Raw genomic sequence first — 17,617 nt, 5'->3', positions numbered from 1 at the left:
GCTCCCTCCATTGGTTATACCCACGTGGGTCGACTGAAAGACGAACGAGGGTCAGTGGCGGTAAATGACCTAATTCATGAAAGTTGCCAATCAACTCTACGAAGTCAAGAGAAGTAAAAGCTGGATAGGAAGAGAAAATCGACTAAGAATAACGGATTCAGATTTGAACCGTTGTTATGTGTGGATTAAAATGTCGGAGCTAGGACGGACCTTGTGCATTTCGAGTAAAATAAACTCAATGTTTATATGATATCTTTCTCTATGTGTAATCTATATATGGAGCTAGCAACAAGCACCAGCTATGTCTATATATATGTGTGTATCTTAATTAGATAGCAAAGTGCACAGCTAGGCTAGCTAAATAAGCCTAAATGTTTAATGACTTCTTTCGACCTTGTCCCCATATGAATATCATTGTTCAGAGCGTTTGTGGTTTGATAGTTTTTAACCTGCGTGTCGTGAGTCGAGTCTGGTGGAGAAGACAACATAAATTTATGCCGCGATGGCGGTTTGGCGTTCCGTGTAAGATAATCATTGCAGCACGATCCAAAATTACTTGAGATTTTACTTCTGGTTAACCCGAGATCTACCCTGGTCTAAGGGAGGAACCTAAGTGGCGTAGCACCTATGCCAGGGCCCTGCCTTACGGCCGGCCTGCTATGATTAGCGTGTCGTCAGGCTATCTCTTACAGTGTTGTAGCCGCCAATAACTACCGAGCTGAACAACGGGACAAAAGCCTGTTGATTAGACTTAAACATCATCTTGCTCCAGGGGCGGACCGTATCCCTAGGCTTGACCCTGTAAAGCAACATCATTACACTGGACCTAATCATATACTACGCTACGCTGACCCTGTAAAACAGACACCTATCATACTACTATGAACTGACCCTGTAAAACAACACATTAACTGTAGCGCTATCATACTACTACGGCTAACCCTGGTAAAACAACACCTAATCATACTACTAGACTAACCCTGTAAAACAACACATTCACTGTACCTATCATAACTACTATGACTGACCCTGTAAAACAACACCTATCATTACTATGACTGACCCTGTAAACAACACCCTTATCATACTAATACTAGCCACTGACCCTGTAGAAACAACACCTATCATACTAGCTGTGACCTGACCCCTGTTAAAACAACACTATCATATCTACTATGTCCTGACCCTGTAAAACAAACACCTATCATAACACTATGAACTGACCCTGAGTACGAAAACAACACTACCACTAATAGCTATGACTGACCCTGTAAACCACACCTATCATACCTACTATGACTGATCCACTGTTAAACACCATCCTATCATACTACTATGACCGTGACTCCTGTAACAACACATTACACTGCAACCGTATTCCAGTGTAGTGTGCACCGGATAATAATATATTATTGTATAATACGATGCCATCAGTTAGCAAGAGAGGCAATGACCCTAACAGTTATTGTAGTGTGTGTGTGTGTGTGTGTGTGGTGTGTGTGTGTGTGTGTGGTGTGTGTGTGTGTTTGACTCAAAAATACGGAATATATGGTGTGTGGTTTGTGTTGTAGAGATTTGGTGTAAACCGGGTGGTGTCGTGGAGGTGTGGTGGTGGTTGGTGTTGATGGTGTGGTGGTGGTGTGGTGTGTAACACACAATAACTGTAGGGTTTGGCTCTTTGCTAATGATGATTATAACAAAGAATATATATTTAGTCCACATACACTGGATAGGTGCATGTGTATTTATTGTTGTTTTACAGAGTCAGTCATAGTAGTATGATAGGGCTGTTGTTTTTACAGGGTCAGTCATAGTAGTATGATAGGTGTTGTTTTACAGGGTCAGTCATAGTAGTATGTAGGTGTTGTTTACAGGGTCAGTCATAGTAGTATGATAGGTGTTGTTTTACAGGGTCAGACATATAGATGATGATAGGTGTTGTTTTCACAGGCAGTCACAGTAGTATGATAGGTGTTGTTTTACGAGGGTCAGTCATAGTAGTTATGATAGGTGTTGTTTTACAGGGTCAGTCATCAGTAGTATGATAGGTGTTGTTTTACAGGGTCAGTCATAGTAGTATGATAGGTACAGTTGTAATGTGTTGTTTTACAGGGTTAGTCAATGTAGTAATGATAGGTGTTGTTTTTACAGGGTTAGCCGTAGTAGTATGAATAGGTACAGTGTAATGTGTTGTTTACAGCGGTCAGTCATAGTAGTATGATAGGTAGTTGGTTTTACAGGGTCAGCCGTAGTAGTATGATAGGTCCAGTGTAATGTGTTGCTTTACAGGGTCACGCCATAGGGAGTGACGGCGCCCTGGAGCAAATGATGGTTAAGTTCCTTGCTCAAAGGGCACATCAACAGCTTTTTCCCCCTTGTCAGCCATCGGGTATTCTAACCCTTTAGGATACCTGCCGCTCTACTAGGCAGGCCCCGGCGTAGGCAGGCCCGGCATAGGCACGCCACTTAGGTTTAGACCAGGGTAATCTCGGGTTACCCAGAAGTAAAATCTCAAGTAATTTGGTCTGCTGCATGATTATCTTACACGAACCCAAACCGCCATCGCGCATAAATTTATTTTGTCCCTCCACACCAGACTCGATCACGACACGCAGGATTTAAAAATCAAAACAAAACTCTGAACCAATGATATTCATTTGGGACCAGTCGAAGAGCATTAAACATTTATGGCTATTTAGCTAGCATAGCTTGCACTTGCCTAGCTAATTTGTCCCTTTTAGCTAGCTTGCTGTGCTAGCTAATTTGTCCTGGATATAAACATTGAGTTGTTATTTTACCTGAAATGCACAAGGTCCTCTACTCCGACATTTATCCACACATAAAACGGTCAACTGAAATCGTTTCTAGTCATTTCTCTTCCTTCCAGGCTTTTATCTTCTCTTGACTTCGTAATGTGATTGCAAACTTTCATGAAATTAGGTGCATTACCGCCACTGACCTCGTTCGTCTTTCAGTCACCCACGTGGGTATACGTGCACTACTTTAGACCAGAGCCCTATAGAACCCTATTCCCTATATATAGTGCACTACTTTAGACCAGAGCCCTATGGAACCCTATTCCCTATATAGTGCACTACTTTAGACCAGAGCCCTCTGGAACCCTATTCCTTATATAGTGCACTACTTTAGACCAGAGCCCTATGGAACCCTATTCCTTATATAGGGCACTTCTTTTGACCACGGGCCATAGTGCACTTCCTCAACAAAAACAAAGGAGCTGAACGTGGACTTCAGGGGTACAGCAGAGGGAGCACACCCCTTATCCACACTGACAGGTTCTCATTGACAGGGCTTTTCACCCTCAGAGAAGGTGAAAAAGCTTTCTCGGCGTACACATCACTGACAATCTGAAATGGTTCCACCCACACAGACATTGTGGTGACGAAGACGCAACATCGCCTCTTCAACCTCAAGAGGCTGAAGAAATTTGGCTTGGCCCCCTAAGACGATCACAAACTTTTACAGATGCACCGTTGAGAGCATCCTGTCGGGCTGTATCACCGCCTGATACGGCAACTGCACCGTACGCCACCGCAGGGCTCTCCAGAGGGTGTTGCTGTCAGCCCAATGCATCACCGGGAGAACACTGCCTGCCCATCAGGACGTCTACAGCATCCGGTGTCACAGAAAGATCAAGAAGATCATCAAGGGCCTTCAAATTTGTGGATTCGGCTATTTCAGCCACACCCGTTGCTGACAGATGTATAAAATCAAGCACACAGCCATACAATCTCCATTGACAAACATTGGCAGTAGAATGGCCCATACCGAAGAACTCAGTGACTTTCAACGTGACACCGTCATAGGATACCACCTTTCCAACAAGTCAGTTTGTCGAATTACTGCCCTGCTAGAGCTGCCCCGGTCAACTGTAAGTACTGTTATTGTGAAGTGGAAATGTCTAGGAGCAACAGCGGATCAGCCGTGAAGTGGTAGGCCACACAAGCTCACAGAACGGGACCGCTGAGTGCAGAAGGGCGTAGCCCGTAAAAATCGCCTGTCCTCGGTTGCAACACTCACTACTGGTTTCCAAACTGCCTCGCTTCATCATCTGGCAGTCCGACGGACCAATCTGGGTTTGGAGAAAGCTCCCTGCTCCAATGCATAGCGCCAACTGTAAAGTTTGGTGGGGGGAGGAATTATGATATTTGGCTGTTTTTCATGGTTTGGGCTAAGCCTCTTAGTTCCAGTGAAGGGAACTCTTAACGCTACAGCATACAATGACATTCTAGGTGATTCTTCGCTTCCAACTTTGTGGCAACAGTCTGGGGAAGGCCCTTTCCCGTTTCAGCATGTCAATGCCCCCGTGCTCAAAGTGAGGTCCATACAGAAATGGTTTGTCGAGATTGGTGTAGGAAAACTTGACTGGCCTGCACAGAGCCCTGACCTCAACCCCATCGAACACCTTTGGGATGAATTAGAACGTTGACTGAGAGCCAGGCCTAATCGCCCAACATCAGTGCCCGACCTGACTAATGCTCTTGTGGCTGAATGGAAGCAAGTCCCCGCAACAATGTTCCAACATGTAGTGGAAAGCCTTCCCAGAAGAGTGGAGGCTATTATATCAGCAAAGGGGGGAACAACTCCATAATAATGCCCATGATTTTGGAAGGAGATGTTGTACAAGCAGGTGTCCACACACCTTTGGTCATGTAGTCATATACACACACACACACACTCCGGACTCCAACATTCCTCGTCCTAATATTTATATATTTCTTAATTCTATTATTTTACTTTCAGATTTGTGTGTACTGTTTTGTTAGATATTACTGCACTGTTGGCTACTGCACTGTTGGCGCTAGGAACATAAGCATTTCGCTGGGTATGCAGTAGTGGAAAAAGTACCCAATAATACTACTTGAGTAAAAGTCAAAAAGTATTTCGTTTTAAATATACTTAAGTATCAAAAGTAAAAGTAAAAATCATTTCAAATTCCTTATATTAAACAAAGATATTAAACAAAGCAGATGGCCCCATTGTCTTGTTTTCTTTATTTACGGATATCCAGGGGAACACTCCAACACTCAGACAATTTACAAACGAAGCATTTGTGTTTAGTGAGTCCGTCAGATCAGAGGATGACCAGGGATGTTCTCTTGATATGTGTGTGAATTTGACCATTTTCCTGTCATGCTAAGCATTCAAAATGTAACGAGTACTTTTGGGTGTCAGGGAAAATGTATGGAGTAAAAAGTACATTATTTTCTTAAGCAATGTAACGTTAGTGGAGTAAAAGTAAAAGTGGTCAAAAATATAAATAGTAAAATAATGTACAGATACCACCCCAAAAACGACTTAAGAAGTACTTTAAAGTATTTTAACTTATATACTTTACACAAATGTGTGTATGGACCAATAAAATTTGCTTTGAAAAGTAGCGCACTATGTTGGGATATAGGGTTCCCTTTGCCTTATCCTTTACCCCCTTCAGTCACTCAGTCTGTTTCTGTCTCAAAATACTGAAGCTTTGATTGTAATCTTCTCCGTCTATAGAGCCAGGACAAGTGGAAACTTGATCTGAACAGGGTGGAGACAGACAGAGTTAAGCCGCAGCCGGGCTGCAAGAGGCCTGTGGCGAGAATAGGCAAATACCTAGCCATATGTGACATATTCCCACATTTAAAGCCTATAGGCTACCATTGTAATGATTGCCTTGCTTTGTCTGTGTTGAGCGGAATCAATTCGTGACACTAAAGTTCTGATTAGGCAGAATGAAGATTTTTTTAACAAGGCAAGTCAGTTAATAACACATTCTTATTTGCAAGCGCCTAGGAACAGTGGGTTAACTGCCTTTTCGATCTAGCAACCTTTTGGTCACTGACCCAACGCTCTAACCACTAGGCTACCTGCCGCCTCTGATATGCAGGTTACATAACAGGAGGATAGGCAACACAGACAGGCTTGGTTGCACCTCTCGCTCTCAATTCATCCGGCTTTATTGGCATGGTAAACATGTTAACATTGCCAAAGGAAGTGAAATAGATAATAAACAAAAATTAAAATGAACAATCAGAAATGAACAGTGAACATATTTATCTTTTTCTTCTGTCAAGCTTCTCCAATGCAAAGCAGGAATGACCACTAGCCGATATAGGTGAAATAATAATACATTATACATCGTTACAATAATAATGTTTATTTGTAAAGCATTTTCTACTACCCAAGACGCAAAATAATAAAAACAATCAAACCCACAGAACACAGACAACAAACAAAACTATATACAGATGTTGTCAGATCCGGAGGACATGAGAACAGAATTAGCAGAGGTTCTTGAAAGCTTTTCTGAACAGCACGGTCTTGAGCTGTGCCATGAAGGAGAACAGAGACTCTGAAACCATAATAGTGTCTGGAAGTGCGTTCCACCGCCGCAGAGGCGACAATAAAAACGCGACAATAACAACACAAAGCAGCTATAAGAGACATATAGCACAAGAACAAGCTCTGCTTTGTTGTCACAAGTCTCAACGTAGGGTACGCGATCAGATATAGTCTGAGTATTTCACGTAAATACATTGCTTAGGCTAATATAGAGCATCTATAGGCTGGGTCATTCTACGAAATGATTCCCTTTTGCGTCCCTTTGATATTTTAAGTAGAAATTGTGCAACAATATTTCATTTTCAAAAAGCCTGTTATATTCAATGAAGTGCCCTTTAATATAGACCACATGGAGAATTCAGTACCAACACCAAGATCGAAACGACTATTGTTGGAGACAATTTTGTAAAGGTTTAGAGCAGATCGAGGCCCGTTTCATGGCAACGTATGATTCCTTCACAGAAAGGTTAGGCTACAGACTAAGATCCGCTACTGGCTACTGTAATCTGAAATGCATCCGAAACGATCTAGGCCTATTATCAATAACGACATTTTTTGTTGCAAGACCGGTTTTTGCTGTTCCTTTACCGTTATGCTGCTACGGCGTGATTTTCCAGGTTCCGATGTGATGCTGTCCGAGCAATGCTGCATTGCTTCTCCCTCTCTCCCCGTCTTACCATTATATCACAGCCTTCTACTAGAAAGACACAAGACGACTATACTTACGTTTAAGCAGGTTGTCAACGATGTTATTATCGTGTCAATAGTATCCACATTGTCCTTTGTTGTCAATAATCACGCGAATAATAGGCCTAATCCTTGACGCTTGGAATATGTTTGTTTTTTTTGCTCGCGTCCAGCGCTCGACAACGCAGCAGCAGCGCATAACAGGGCTGGACCTACAGTACGTTCTTACGTCAACCCCGATTCAGCTCAGCCCACTCTCATAGGGATTCGGTCAGGTCCAATACCGGGAGGATCAAGTAAAATACCTCAACCGTTCTGGAGGTTAGCTACCCACTTTTGGGCGACCCGCAGTTAGGTGGGGGTCAACCGTGGGCGATTTCTTCTACGACACTAACCCGGTTTCCATCCAACCATTTTATGCGAGTTAGGTATGTCGGACAAAACATTTTAATGACAGGCCTGATGGAAACAGAACATTTTTCGGTAAACTTTCCAAATAGACAAGGTGAGCTATTTTTGTGTCGGTAAAATTAATTATGCGTGAAATGTAGGTGGAAACGCTTGTATTCACAAATGTTGATATAATTACCATTAATTACCATCGATACTTGGCTGCAGTTTAAATATCGTCATGTAATCTCATCATGTAGGCTATAAATGCGCTCTAGCCAAAAACCCGTAAATTGTGTAGGCTCTATCTTTGTAGGCTAGAGCGCACATGCCAATACCAGAGTGGACACACTCCCTATAGTCTAACCCAGTGGTCAGCTACAGTACCAGACGATCTCATTCCTAGTCGATCACCAATTTATGTAGAAAAGCAATCGATAAAGGCTTGCGCTCCCTTTTTTTTTAATTATTCGTGTTGCGCTGTTGACGGTAGGTGCACTTGATTCAGAAGCCCTGCGCACCGGGTATGCGAAGTGTTCCCATGTTGAAGCATTTAATTTGTCGGAAAATACAAACTCCGTTTATCCGTGGGACCGGGAGATCTGTTGGTAAATCGAGTGTGCCTACGGCCCTGGTCAATCCGATAGATCAAATCACCGTGCCTACCTACATCTTCCACGACCCCGGCCACAGCAAAGATTGATACTAGCCTACAAAGATAGAGCCACAGCAAAGATTGATACTAGCCTACAAAGATTGATACTAGCCCATAAAGATTGATACTAGCCTATAAAGATTGATACTAGCCTACAAATATTGATACTAGTCTACGTGAGATTTAATAACTTTTTACACTTTTATTTTATTCATTACTGTCAACACTGTTTTTATTCAACACTATTACACAAAATAAACATGTTTCTCTCTACTTCCACTGGCGCTGCAATGAATGAGTAGCCAAGTGTATCGATAACGCTGCGTTTTTATTGTTATTAGCAGCTCGTCGTGTGAGTTTTAATATCAAATCAAATCATATTTTATTGGTCACATACACTGTTTAGCAGATGTTATTTTGGGTGTAGCGAAATGCTTGTGCTTCTAGTTCCCGACAGTGCAGCAATATCTAACAAGTAATATCCAACAATTTCACAACAAATACCCAATACACACAAATCTAAGTAAAATAATGGAATTAAGAATATATAAATATATGAACGAGAAATGTCAGAGCAGCATAGACTAAGATACAGTAGAAAAGTATAGATGACAGTATATATATATATATATATATATATATATATATATATATATATATACATATGAGATGAGTATGCAAGTTATGTAAACATTATTAAAGTGTCTAGTGTTCCATTTATTAAAGTGGCCAATGATTTCAAGTCTGTGTCTATGTAGCAGTGTGATGTTGTTCCCCTAGATTACGCACCAAGTTGCACACAAGGACCAATTCAAATAGGCCAGGTCAAGAGGGGATGTTAATAATTTGATAATAATAATAATAATTCAGTGTATTTTTTTATTTAATTACAGCTGCATAGCTAATGTTTTTATTTGGTGTACAAACACTTTTTCATATCAATATTGTACATACATGTGATTGTAAAAGTTTTGTATATTTTGGTTTGGCCCATCACGGGTTATCTGTATTTCCGTACCCCCTTATTGTTCTCTTTTGCCTGACTTTCGTCTAGCAAGGTGCCTGAGAGCTGTGACTGCGCCAAGGGTTAACATAATGTGTGTTGTCTCTTCATGTGCAGGGCAAATAAAAAGATTTCAACTAGCAGACTGTCAGTTGTGGCAGCGTCCTAATTAAAAGTACACAACGCAGAACGAACCACGCTACATCTATAGGCAGCAGCCTCTAATGTGCTAGTGATGGCTATTTAACAGTCTGATGGCCTTGAGATAGAAGCTGTTTTTCAGTCTCTCGGTCCCAGCTTTGATGCAGCTGTATTGACCTCGCCTTCTGGATGATAGCGGGGTGAACAGGCAGTGGCTTGGGTGGTTGTTGTCCTTGATGATCTTTTTGGCCTTCCTGTGACATCGGGTGGTGTAGGTGTCCTGGAGGGCAGGTAGTTTGCCCCCAGTGATGCGTTGTGCAGCAAGTGATGCGTGATGCGTTGTGCAGACCGCACCACCCTCTGGAGAGCCCTGCGGTTGTGGGCGGTGCAGTTGCCGTACCATACAGCACGACAGGATACAGCCCAACAGGTTTTAGGTGACAATGCAAATTTATTCAGCCTCCTGAGGTTGAAGAGGCGCTGTTGCGCCTTCTTCACCACACTGTCTGTGGACCATTTTAGTTTGTCAGTGATGTGTACGCTGAGGAACTTAAAACTTTCCACCTTCTCCACAGCTGTCCCGTCGATGTGGATAGGGGGGTGCTCCCTCTGCTGTTTCCTGAAGTCCATGATCATCTCCTTTGTTTTGTTGACGTTGAGTGAGAGGTTATTTTCCTGACACCACACTCCTAGAGCCCTCACCTCCTCCCTGTAGGCTGTCTCATCGTTGTTGGTAATCAAGCCTACTACTGTTGTGTCATATGCAAACTTGATGATTGAGTTGGAGACATGCATGTCCACACAGTCATGGGTGAACAGCGAGAACTGGAGGGGGCTGAGCACGCACTGTTGTGGTGCCCCAGTGTTGAGGATCAGCGAAGTGGAGGAGTTGTTTCCTACCTCCTACCTTCACCGGCCCATCAGGAAGGAATATTTAACTTTCTCTGGGTCATAGGAAGAACATGAATTTGTGCATGAGGCAGATGCAGTTCGATTCGAGTTTCGCCATCAGGTGGAAGACTGTGTCCCCTCTCTCTAGTCAGTCTCACTGGAGGAATGGAGGGAGAGAGAGCAGGGGCCAGGGAAGGTGAACCCTCTCATGCTCTCTCTCTCCCTCCTTTGAGACTGACTAGAGATAGCAACTCGGAGGTCTGAAGTCTCCGACTCCAGTGCATTCAAGACAACTGGGAACTTGGGAAAAAACGAGATCCGACTGAGAGAAATCTTCTGAACGGTCATCCAAATCAGAATTCCAAGTCGGACACTTGAGTATCTATCTGGAGCTCCAAACTTTCCGACCAGAAGATCACTGACGTCATGATTTTACTTTTTTGTTTTGTAGTTCTCAGTTGTCTTGAAAACACCATGCCCATCATATGCACAGTGCCTTCTGAGAGTATTCACACCACTTGACCTTTTTCCACACTTAGTTACAGACTTACTCTAAAATGGTTTAAATAAATAAAAAATCTCCTATAATCTAAATTTTTTGCATTTTTGCAAATGTATTAAAAATACAGAACTTAAATACCTTATTTAAAAAAGTAATCTGAACCTATGCTATGAGACTCGAAATTGAGCTCAGGTGCATCCTGTTTCCATTGATCATCCATTGATCATCCTTGATTGGAGTCCACCTGTAGTACATTCAATTGATTGGACATGATTTGGAAAGGCACACACCTGTCTATATAAGGTCCCACAGTTGACAGTGTATGTCAGAGCAAAAACCAAGCCATGAGGTCAAAGGAATTGTCTGTAGAGCTCCAAGACAGGATTGTGTCGAGGCACAGATCTGGGGAAGGGTACAAAAAAAATCTGCAGCATTGAAGGTCCCCTAGAACACAGTGGCCTCCATCATTCTTGAGTGGAAGAAGTTTGAGAACCACCAAGACTGAGCAATGTACAGAGAGATTATTGATGAAAACCTGCTCCAGAGCGCTTAAGAACTCAGACTGGGGCGAAGGTTCACCTTTCAACAGGACAACAACCGTAAGCACACAGCCATAACAGCGCAGGAGTGGCTTCGGGACAAGTCTCTGAATGTCCTTGAGTGGCCCAGCAAGAGCCAGGACTTGAACCGAATGGCACATCTCTGGAGAGACCTGAACATAGCTGTGCAGCAACGCTCCCCATCCAACCTGACAGAGCGTGAGAGGATCTGCAGAGAAGAATGGGAGAAACTCCCCAAATACAGGTGTGCCAAGCTTGTAGCGTCATACCCAAGAAGACTCAAGGCTGTAATTACTGCCAAAGGTGCGTCAACAAAGTACTGAGTAATGAGTCTGAAAACCTATGTAAATGTAATTATACATTTTCTTTGTACAAAAATTAGCAAAACTTTATAAACCTGTTTGTTTTGTCATTGTGTGTATATTGATGAGAAATAAATACATGTTAAATTAAATGTGGGAAAAGTTAAGGGGTCTGAATACTTTCTGAAAATATATGTACCATCAGTTTAGTAAAAAAATAAGGCTATTTAAATTGATGCTCAGCTGTTCTACACCAACAGATTTATTTTTTTTAAAGCTTGAGTTTTGAAATGTACGTTCTGAGAACAATTTTGTCAAGCAAGGCATATAGCCAATATGATGTGAAAATATATTAGGCCTACTGCACAAACCTCATATTAGGTTAACGTTATGTTTTTTTAAGACATACAGTTGAAGTCGGAAGTTTACATATACCTTAGCCAAATACATTTAAACTCAGTTTTTCACAATTCCTGACATTTAATCTCAGTAAAAATTCCCTGTCTTAGGTCAGTTGGAGTCAACACTTTATTTTAAGAATGTGAAATGTCAGAATAATAGTAGAGAGAATTATTTATTTCAGCTTTGATTTCTTTCATCACATTCCCAGTGGGTCAGAAGTTTACATATACTCAATTAGTATTTGGTAGCATTGCCTTTAAATTGTTTAACTTGGGTCATACGTTTCAGGTAGCCTTCCACAAGCTTCCCACAATAAGTTGGGTGAATTTTGTCCCATTCCTCCTGACAGAGCTGGTGTAACTGAGTCAGGTTTGTAGGCCTCCATGCTCGCACACGCTTTTTCAGTTCTGCCCACAAATTTTCTATTGGATTGAGGTCAGGGCTTTGTGATGGCCACTCCAATACCTTGACTTTGTTGTCCTTAAGCCACTTAGCCACAACTTTGGAAGTATGCTTGGGGTCATTGTCCATTTGAAAGACCCATTTGCGACCAAGCTTTCACTGCCTGACTAATGTCTTGAGATTTAGCTTCAATATATCCACATAATTTCCCATCCTCATGAAGCCATCTATTTTGGGAAGTGCACCAGTTCCTCCTGCAGAAAAGCACCCCCACAACATAATGCTGCCACCCCTCTGCTTCACGGTTGGGATGGTGTTCTTCGGCTTGCAAGCCTCCCCCTTTTTCCTCCAAACATAGCGATGGTCATTATTGCCAAACAGTTCTATTTTTGTTTCATCAGACTAGAGGACATTTCTCCAAAAAGTTTGATCTTTGTCCCCATGTGCAGTTGCAAACCGTAGTCTGGCTTTTCATGGCGGTTTTAGAGCAGTGGCTTCTTCCTTGCTGAGTGGCCTTTCAGGTTATGTCGATATAGGACTCGTTTTACTGTGGATATAGATATTTTTGTACCTGTTTCCTCCAGCTACTTCACAAGGTCCTTTGCTGTTGTTCTGGGATTCATTTGCACTTTTTGCACACCAAAGTACGGTCATCTCTAGGAGACAGAACGCGTCTCCTTCATGACCGGTATGACGGCTGCGTGGTCCCATGGTGTTTATACTTGCGTACTATTGTTTGTACAGATGAACGTGGTACCTTCAGGTGTTTGGAAATGTCTCCCAATGATGAACCGGACTTGGGGAGGTGTACCATTTTTTGGCTGATTTCTTTTGATTTTCCCATGATGTCAAGCAAAGAGGCACTGAGTTTGAAGGTAGGCCTTGAAATACATCCATAGGTACACCTCCAATTGACTCAAATTATGATAATTATCCTATCAGAAGCTTCTAAAGCCATGACATAATTTTCTGGAATTTTCCAAGCTGTTTAAAGGCACATTCAAATTAGTGTATGTAAACTTCTGACCCCCTGGAATTTTGATACAGTGAAATAATCTGTTTGAAAACAATTGTTGGAAAAATGACTTGTCATGCACAAAGTAGATGTCCTAACCGACTTGCCAAAACTATAGTTTGTTAACAATACATTTGTGGAGTGGTTGAAAAACGCGTTTTAATGACTCCAACCTAAGTGTATGTAAACTTACGACTTCAACTGTATGTACAGTCCTTCCTAGTGTGGCGGGACATTAGTTGAACAGGAGAAGAGGATGAGGTTGCTTGTGGAGGGAGAAGTGCATGGGGGTGGTGGGTAGAACAGCTGCAGTGACATTGATTGGTTGCTCTGGCTCATCACTTGTTGAATAAAAGAAAGAAAGATTTAGAAATTAGTTCGACATTGCCATAGTTCAACAGCTGAAAAGCCTTCATTAACATACTCCCAGAGATAGAAAGACATCCAGTATTCACTGAATGAAGTAGCCTATTTACAATTTCATTCATCATTTAAATAAATGATACTATAGCACATTCAATGAAGATATTATTGTAGACTATAGGCTACTCCTGTATCTACCTTCTACAATACCGTAATCATTGAATGAAGCAGCATACCCATCCACATTTACAATGTTAGGTGTGGTGGTGGTAGGGATGGTAGGTGTTGTAGGTGTGGTGGTGGTAGGGATGGTAGGTGTTGTAGGTGTGGTGATGAAAAGCCAACTGAGATTTATTCCTGATTATTATTTGACCATGCTTGTCATTTATGAACATTTTGAAAATCTTGGCTCTCTCTAATTTTCTCCTTCTCTCTTTCTTTCTCTCGGAGGACCTGAGCCCTAGGACCATACGTCGGGACTACCGGCCGTGGTGACTCCTTGCTGTCCCCAGTCCGCCTGGCCTTGCTGCTATTCCAGTTTCAACTGTTTTGGCCTGCGGTTATGAACCCCTACCTGTCCCAGACCTGCTGTTTTCAACTCTTAATGATCGGCTATGAAAAGCCAACTGAGATTTATTTCTGATTATTATTTGACCATGCTTGTCATTTATGGAAATTTTGAAAATCTTGGCTCTCTCTAATTTTCTCCTTCTCTCTTTCTTTCTCTCGGAGGACCTGGGCCTAGGACCATGCGTCGGGACTGCGCCCGTGGTGACTCCTTGCTGTCCCCAGTCCGCCTGGCCTTGCTGCTATTCCAGTTTCAGCTGTTCTGCCTGCGGTTATGGAACCGCCACCTGTCCCAGACCTGTTGTTTTTCAACTCTTGATGACGGCTATGAAAAGCCAACTGAAAATTATTCATGATTATTATTTGGACCATGCTTGTCACTTATGAACATTTTTGAACATCTTGGCATAGTTCTGTATAATCTCCACCGGCACAGCCAGAAGAGGACTGGCCCCCTCATAGACCTGGTTCCTCTCTAGGTTTCTTCCTAGGTTTTGGCCTTTCTAGGGAGTTTTTCCTAGCCACCGTGCTTCTACACCTGCATTACTAGCTGTTTGGGGTTTTAGGCTGGGTGTCTGTACAGCACTTCGAGATATTAGCTGATGTACGAAGGGCTATATAAAATTGATTGATTGATTGATTGGTGATGGTAGGGATGGTAGGTGTTGTAGGTGTGGTGATGGTAGCTGTGGTAGGTTTGGTGATAGTAGATGTGATAGTTGTGGTAGGTGTGGTATTTGTGGATTGTAGGTGTGTTGATGGTAGGTGTGATAGTTGTGGTAGGTCGATGTGGTAGTTGTGGTAGGTAGGTGTGGTAGTTTTGGTAGGTAGGTGTGGTAGTTGTGTTAAGTAGGTTTGGTGATGGTAGGTTTTGTAGGTGTGGTGATGGTAGTTGTGTTAAGTAGTTTTGGTGATGGTAGGTTTTGTAGGTGTGGTGATGGTAGTGGAGGTAGGTTGGTGTAGTAGTTGTGGTACGTAGATATGGTAGTTGGGATAAGTAGGTGTGGTAGTTGTGGTAGCTAGGTGTGGTAGGTGTGGTGATTAGGCTTGGGCGATATCCAGATTTTCATATTGTCATACCATCCTTCTCTCATACCGGGATTTACAGTATTACCGGCATAGCACATGAGCGGTGCCAAAAATCACAAGAAAAACCTATGGGCATCTATTACTAGAATGCTAACAAATTAGCACAAACTGATACCAAATTCACATAGACGCTGTTAGCTAAATGCTAACAACTGAAAACGAACAAACTAATTGCAAAGCAGTGGAGGCTGATGAGGGGAGGACAGCTCATAATAATGTCTGGAATGAAGTCAATTGAGTGGTCTCAAACACATGGAAACCCCATCTTTGATGTGGTTGATACCACTCCATTGACTCCATTCCAACCATTATTATGAGTCACCGCCTCCTCAGCAGCTTCCACTGTTGCAAAGAAAGGCAAATCCAGCTCATAAAGTTATGTAAGGGATAATCAACGAGGGACTATGAGTTCTATGAACTGACCTTCCATGGACTTGTATTATTTTCCAGAGAACCCATAAAGCCCTGAGTTGATTATCCCTTTAATACAGTAGCGACCCGCACAGACAGCTGTGTGTTATGTGTTAGGCAAGTAGGTGGTTGTGTTGTACTGACCAGTACCCAGTGTTCGCGGGGTCCGACATGCCAATCAAACTGCTATCTGCCAATCACGGGAATGCCTGGAATGTTCTGATGCCGGGCATCGTGGCGGTTGGCGGAGTGTCGTGGAGGGGGTTGGGCAGGGGGATGGAGCATTGGAAGTTAAGACCAGGTTTCGCCTTTGTTCTCCCTCTTACGTCTGGGCTTCCCAAGAGAAGGTCACGATTGGCTTGTGGGTTATCTGTCATTTATTTGGCGTGGGCTACGGCCAAACAGTAGCCTGTGTAAAGTTGGTTTAATAAACCGTCAATTCGCAAACTCAAACCTCTGTCTGGACAATTGTTCATTTATGATCTAGTCAGGTCATTACAATACCATGGCTATAATTTAACACGTGTTCATTTGCCGGTAGAAATGTGTTCATTTGCCGGTAGAAATGTGTTCAACATCCACTGAAGTAGCTAGCAAGTTTACTAGATAGCTACAGTAGTTGCCTTGGTAACCAAACAAACATACTTGCTAGTTTAGATAACCAAACCATCAGTCCTAGCTTGCTATTATGAAAACCTAATTCAACAATACCAATACTGTTTTCAATTTGACTTAATTTGTAATGTTCAAAAGTCCAAACGTATTTACCGTGCATTGGAGGGAAGAGGTCCGTGAACCAATATCAGTTTGTTGTATTCATAAAAGTAATATGAGGTGGAAGCTACTGAAGTTTTAGGGAAGCATTTTTCAGGTAAAGTCAATTCAGAGAATGACAGACTTTGATGACAAATTTTGATGCCAAACCGCCACTACACCTTCCTGTTCAAGAGAGCACAGCACAACAAGGTGAGTCCAAAAATGTCTTGAATGCTGCTCTATAAATGATGTAATATGCCAGGGAGATATGTATACTGTAGCTAAGAAAGTAATACTAAGTGTATGTTGTGTAGTAAGCTGTTAGTAGCCCATGTGTCTCACCCTAATAATTTTGTGCCTTTCCCCTCTCATAACTTAGCCTACTGCTCTGACTTGGTGGTGCACATGTAGACTATATATATTGACTACGTCCATCCTAGCTCTCTCATTAATGTCTTAAGTTTACATATTTTTTCTTCATGCTTCTTTAATCGCTCTCTGTTCTCTTCTTCTCTTTCTTCTTTCCATCTCTTTTGCTCTGTTTACATCTTTCTTCTTCATTCTCTCTTTCAATCTCTCTCTGTTCTCTTCTTCTTCTTTCCATATTTTTCTGTCTCTTCTCCATTCTCTTCTTTTGATCTCTTCTGTCTCTCTCCTCCCTCTCGTTTCTTCTTTCCATCTCTATTTGCTTCTGTTTACATATTTTTTCTTGCTCTCTTCAATCTCTCTCTGTCTCTTCTTTCTTTCTTCTCTTCATCTCTATTGCTTCTGTTTACATATTTCTTTTCATGCTCTTTTCAATCTCTCTCTGTTTCTTCTTTCTCTTTCCATATTTTTTGTCTTTCTCATTCTCTTCCTTTTGATCTCTCTCGTCTCTCTTCTCTCTCTCGTCTTCCCTCTTCCATCTCTATTTGCTTCTGTTTACATTTTCTTCTTCATGCTCTCTTTCAATCTCTCTCTGTCTCTCTTCTTCTCTTTCTTCCTCTTCCATCTCTATTTGCTTCTGTTTACATATTTCTTCTTCATGCTCTCTTTCAATCTCTCTCTGTCTCTCTTCTTCTCTTTCTTCCTCTTCCATCTCTATGTGCTTCTGTTTACATCTTTTCTTCTTCTCTCTTTCAATCTCTCTCTGTCTC

The sequence above is a fragment of the Salvelinus sp. IW2-2015 genome, unplaced genomic scaffold, assembly GCF_002910315.2.
Source record: "Salvelinus sp. IW2-2015 unplaced genomic scaffold, ASM291031v2 Un_scaffold1117, whole genome shotgun sequence".
In the NCBI taxonomy this organism is placed as follows: domain Eukaryota; kingdom Metazoa; phylum Chordata; class Actinopteri; order Salmoniformes; family Salmonidae; genus Salvelinus; species Salvelinus sp. IW2-2015.
Note: the sequence above shows the minus strand (reverse complement) of the source record.